The sequence below is a fragment of the Triticum aestivum genome, chromosome 3A (genome assembly GCF_018294505.1).
Source record: "Triticum aestivum cultivar Chinese Spring chromosome 3A, IWGSC CS RefSeq v2.1, whole genome shotgun sequence".
Taxonomy (NCBI): Eukaryota; Viridiplantae; Streptophyta; class Magnoliopsida; order Poales; family Poaceae; genus Triticum; species Triticum aestivum.
The window spans coordinates 683,346,331-683,351,538 of NC_057800.1; positions in this window are offsets into that span (position 1 = coordinate 683,346,331).

Here is a 5,208-nt window from a genome sequence, read left to right on the forward strand (position 1 = left end):
ACGGCGCGCGTGGTTGGGCCGGCTCTCGGCTCTGGATGTGAGCGCGGGGCGCAGATCCTTGGCCGGGCGCGGCGATGACTGCGCGCGGCGGGCGCGGTGGCTGGTGGGGCGCGACGGGCGTGGCATCTCCGGAGCTCGAGGTGTGCTGCGGTGCAGGGCCTGCTCGTCTCCATGCTGCTTCGCTGGAGCTGCTCCGATCTGGATCTGGCCTTGGTGGTTCTGATCTTGCTGCTGCTCCTTGCGATGCGATGGTCGCTGCGGTGGTGGTGGTCACTATGGTGTTGCGGTGGTGGACGGCGGCTACGGCCAGGGGGTGGTGCGTGCCTGGGCGCGGTGGATCGTGGGATCCCGTGGCTAGGGTGAGGTCAGCCTCAGCAGGGGTGGTGATTGGTAGGCGACGGTCGGTGGGGTGGTGCTCTCCGGGAGAAATTCTTGCTCCGGTCTTCATCGGAGCCGGCGACGGCGGCGCCCGCAGGTGTCGTGATCTTTCTTGGAAGCGTCGCCGTGGAGGTGCTCCTCCCCACGGCTTTGGCTCCGGAGGGAAACCTCAGATCCGCTAGATCGGGCGATGGAGGCGTCTTCGCGTCTTTCTCCTCCTAGGGGGCATCGTCTCGGAGCCGGCTACGACCGAGAGACTAGTGGATTGCGGCATCTTCGCCGTGGATGGTGGCATCTTCGCCGCGTGGTTTGCTGAGGCGGGGCGCTGGTTTCTGGTTGGCAACGATGATGGCGTCGAGAGGAGCTCGGGTCGCGGCTTGGACTTCGGTAGTCGGTTCTTCCCGGCGTGTCCGAGGTGCTCTTCCGGTTTGCGGAGGGCACGGTCGGCGCAAGTCCTGCATATCTTCCTTGTGAGGCTCGCCGTCAAAGTCGGAGCTGTCGGTTGCTTGCGCGTGTGGCCATTTGGTGGCATGTGCCGTCGGGGTTGTGTCCCATGTCGGTGGCCAGGATGGCCGGTGGTGCCCATGTCATGTGGGTTGGGTTGTATCGGTTTTAGTCCGGTTTTCCGTCAATTAACCGGGCAATTCTCTTCTTCTTAATCAATGAAAATGGCAAATATCTTCCTTGTACTTTCCAACCCTCCCACCTATCAATGAAATGATACGCTGCTAAGCGTATTCACCAAAAAAAATGGCAAATATTTTGCCTTGTTTCAAAAAAAAAACAAAAGAGGAACACCATCGAAAATGATGTGCATACGATACTTTCCTGCACAATGCTGGTACGACACTAACATGGAACGTACAGATTGAAAACAAGAAAATCAACAACTCTTCATGTCATCTGTCATACAAGGATGGTTCAAATTTTATCGTATACGTGTACCATCAGTCGAACACCATAGCCTGCTTCATTACGAAGGGTTTGCGACAAGTCGTTTGCTTCCTCTGTAACATCTGTTTCAGGATACTGCCCAGCTTCACGAGTCGGAGCATCCCCCTCTGAGACAAACACACCAAACGGCTTCAGGAGTCGGATCATCATCATCCGTATGCGATGATCACCAAGACGTAACAGAAAAACCACAGCCATGGGTGGGCAATCGGTTGAAATGTCAAACAGCAGGTCGTTCTTGAACTTCTCCCAACCAGATGCGCAGGCACCTGTATGGGGCACATAGAAAGGTCAGTTCAGCAAAACAAGAAGAGGGGAATAAGAGTATTGTTCGCCGACAGGCGGCCATTTTACCTGGCATATTAATCTACCCTTGGGATCATTCGTGCCGTCGTAGAAGGAGATGGTGGAAGTATATGAAAGATGGTTTTGGCAATTTCTGTGGAGGCGCATATGGCGAAATTGCAATGGAGCCGCCCTTCAAGCAGATATGATCTTCTGTCCGAAGTTCTGAACAACTGCGTTCCTGAAATAATGGTGGAAGCAATTGTTACAGAAAGATAAAAATGGTGTTTAAAAACTTCAAGCAACCAACGCGAGGGATTTCGTTGTATGTCAGTCAGAAGGAAATGTTGTATGGGATGGTAAGTAGTTATTTTCAACTCGACAGCTAGTTATGAGTACAAGCATCTAGTACATAGAGAGACCATGCATAGTTCTTTCCTCTAATAATCTAATGAAAGAAGTAGAGGAGGATTCTGTCCCTTTCGGAGGAGTAACATGAATCAGTCGGATTAGCATCTAGGAGTCCATTATTGAACCAATTTTACTGTATCCCTAGCTAATGAAAAATAATTTAAAAATAATGATTCTCATTGAGTGGAAATAATATCATTCATGGTACTTAAGCAAACGGTAGCTCAAACTTGATGAATCTAATGTTTGTTCAAGGAAGTGTGTCAAGGCTTTTAACTAAAATTAGCAGTTTACAATTGACAATGATCTAGTTTCATGAAACTACAATTGTTAGAAGTTACCCGTTGTCTGCTTCTCTTCAGTTTCTGCACGTAGCACATAAGTCAGCTCACCAAATCGGGACATGTTGCTTTCAGTAGGTAGAATTTCCCGTAAAACTGAGGAGGTGTGTGCGTACCTGTCCAGACCAAACAGGGCAGGAGCAGATGATGAAGTTGTCACCATCCTGTACTTGTCTTTGACTTCTCGCTTGTGCGCCCTCAGAATATCAATGGTGCCCTCTTTCAAACAACCGTGGATACACATCCATATATGCATAACCCATCTAGGATTCAGAAACCTGGATAAAAATAAGATCTCGAAATTGGAGGTGAAGGGGAATGAGGAGAGATCGGATTCGTTAATTTTCTTCTGTATGGACTGCAACACAGATCGTACCTTGGAGTATATAATAGGAAGACGACACTAAAGGAGAACATGAAGAGGCGTCGGAGGAGGAGGAGCGGCGCTGGCAGAAGAGATGCGGCCACGCATGGGGATCTGATTTTTCCTTTTGGGCTTCCACATGAAGACCTCTTTTTTTTTTTGTAAGGAGACATACGTGTGGGATAAATTGCTAGGACTCTCTTAGGGACTTCATCCAACGGCTGCAAATATTTAACACTTAGATCAGATGGCTAATTTTGTTAGTTTTCTAGGATTAACGCGGTGTCTCGTAAATATAAGATATACTAAGATATAAGATGTATGAAGGGTAGTCTGACAGTTTTTCAGAAAAGAAAGCAAATCATTATCTGAAACAAAGTGCCAAAGAACTACGTGGACTTGCTTAACTACTGCAAGCTTCCACATGTGAAAGAACATGCGGTGCCCCCATGTTTGGTTGGTAATTGATGACAATCTCTAAGGACTAATGATTGTCTTGAGTTATATTTGAAGGTTTTGTCCATAGGCTTTTCTTGGAGTACATGTGTTGGTTTCAAGGAGAGTTTGTGTTGACCAAGGTGCTATTAAGGAATTATCCAAAGCTTGGTCATGTGAGAGTTGAGCTTATTGCAAGCATGTCTTGAAGAAGAAGATTGTGTGATCATTCATGTTTACCTTCAAGACATCATCCAAATGATGAGAGTTGGAAAGATTCAAGGTTGATCAAGACTAAGTCAAGAGTGAATCAAGTTGATCAACTCACAAAGCGTAGAAGATGTACCGAGAGGGATCAAGTGATCCCATGATTTGGTAAGCATTGTCCATTGTGCTTTGTGTACTAACCCATGGTCTATATGAGAGTTCTACGTGGGGTTAGGTACGTGTTCATGGGCTTGTGTCAAGAGAAAGATATCACTCAACCCATGGAGAGGATGACATCAAGTGGTGACCGTCATCAAGATTGCCGTGTGCAAGTTCAAATGGATCATTGCAAAGAGGTCAAGTGCTTGAAGCTTGCCGTCCATTGTGGTGACAATGGACTTGTGAAGATGTGCCGAAGAGTGGCTCACCCATAGTGGACTATGGGGGAGCAATCATCTAGTCTTCATCGAGCCAACGCAATCAAGAAATGTGGTCCAACTTGAGGGAGTCAAGATCGTCATCATCTAGCTCAAGTGGACCATGTGCAAGGCAAAGGTTTGCCCTTGATAGGTTTTTTATTTTACCGGTCTCATGGTGGTAGTTTGGAGACCGGGTTATAGGATCATTTGCCGTACTATCAAGGGGGGCTCTCAAGTTGGTAGCTTGATCATATCGTTAGTAGAGAGCTCAAACCATTGCATCCTTGCATCATCTTTCTTGGTTCTTGTTTGGTTCTCTTTGTGACTCTTAGAGCTTATGGTCATCTTTATGACAAGCTTCAGTTCATCGAAAACGGAGTTCGCATGCATCTTCTATGATGTTTTCGGTGTTGGAGATTTTACCGGTCTTTTTCGAGGAAGGGTTCTCACCATTTTGTTATGGGCCTTTTCTCATTTGCTTCTTGTTGATATTTCTTTGAAGATTGTGTTAGCCCTTGTCGCTAGCTTTCCAACAAACTTGGTTTCATCGAATTCGGAGTCCGTTTGCAAAAATTGTGGTAGTTTTGATGTTCTGAAAAGGCTGCAGCGGTACTACCGCGAATTGGAGCGGATGTAATTCTTTACTACTGCTCCAGAGCAGTACTACCGCGGCTCCTACAGCGGTAGTACCGCTCCGGACCAAAAACTCGTCCCAAGTCTTGCGGTGGTAGGCCCGGATGTATTTTTTTAGTACCGCTACCATTTGCGATAGTACCGTGAGGTCGAGCGGTAGTACCGTGAGGACGAGCGGTAGTACCGCTCCGGCGGTTCTTCTGGCCTTTTGCCTCCTCGCTGTTGTTTTTCAAAGGGGTACTTCCGCCCTAGCGGTAGTACCGCTCTGTGCGGGCTGTGAGCATAACGGTTGGATTTTTCCCCACCTATAAAAGGGGGTCTTCTTTCCCAATGAACCTAATCCTTTTAGCTCGTGTTCTTCCCCCATTGTTGACCTTCTTCGAGCTTTCTAACTCTCAATCCCTCCAATGGTTCTTGCTAGTTCTTGAGGGAAAAGAGAGAGGAGATCTAGATCCATGTTTCCACCAATCACTTTCTCCTCTAAGTGAGGGGAACCCCTTGGATCTAGATCTTGGAGTTCTTCGTGTTCTTCTTTCGTTCTTCCTCTCATTTTCTTCCCTAGCATTAGTTGCTTTGGTGGGATTGGGAGAGAAGGACTTGGGCACTCCGTGTGCCCTTGCCATTGCTTTTGGTGCATCGGTTTGAGTTCTCCACGGTGATACGTGGAAGTGAAGTTTGAGAAGCTTATTACTCTTGGGTGTTTGGGCACCCTAGAGCTTGTTCCTCTTGGGTGCCTTGGCGCCCTAGACGGTTGGTGGTGTTCGGAGCTCAATCATTGTGG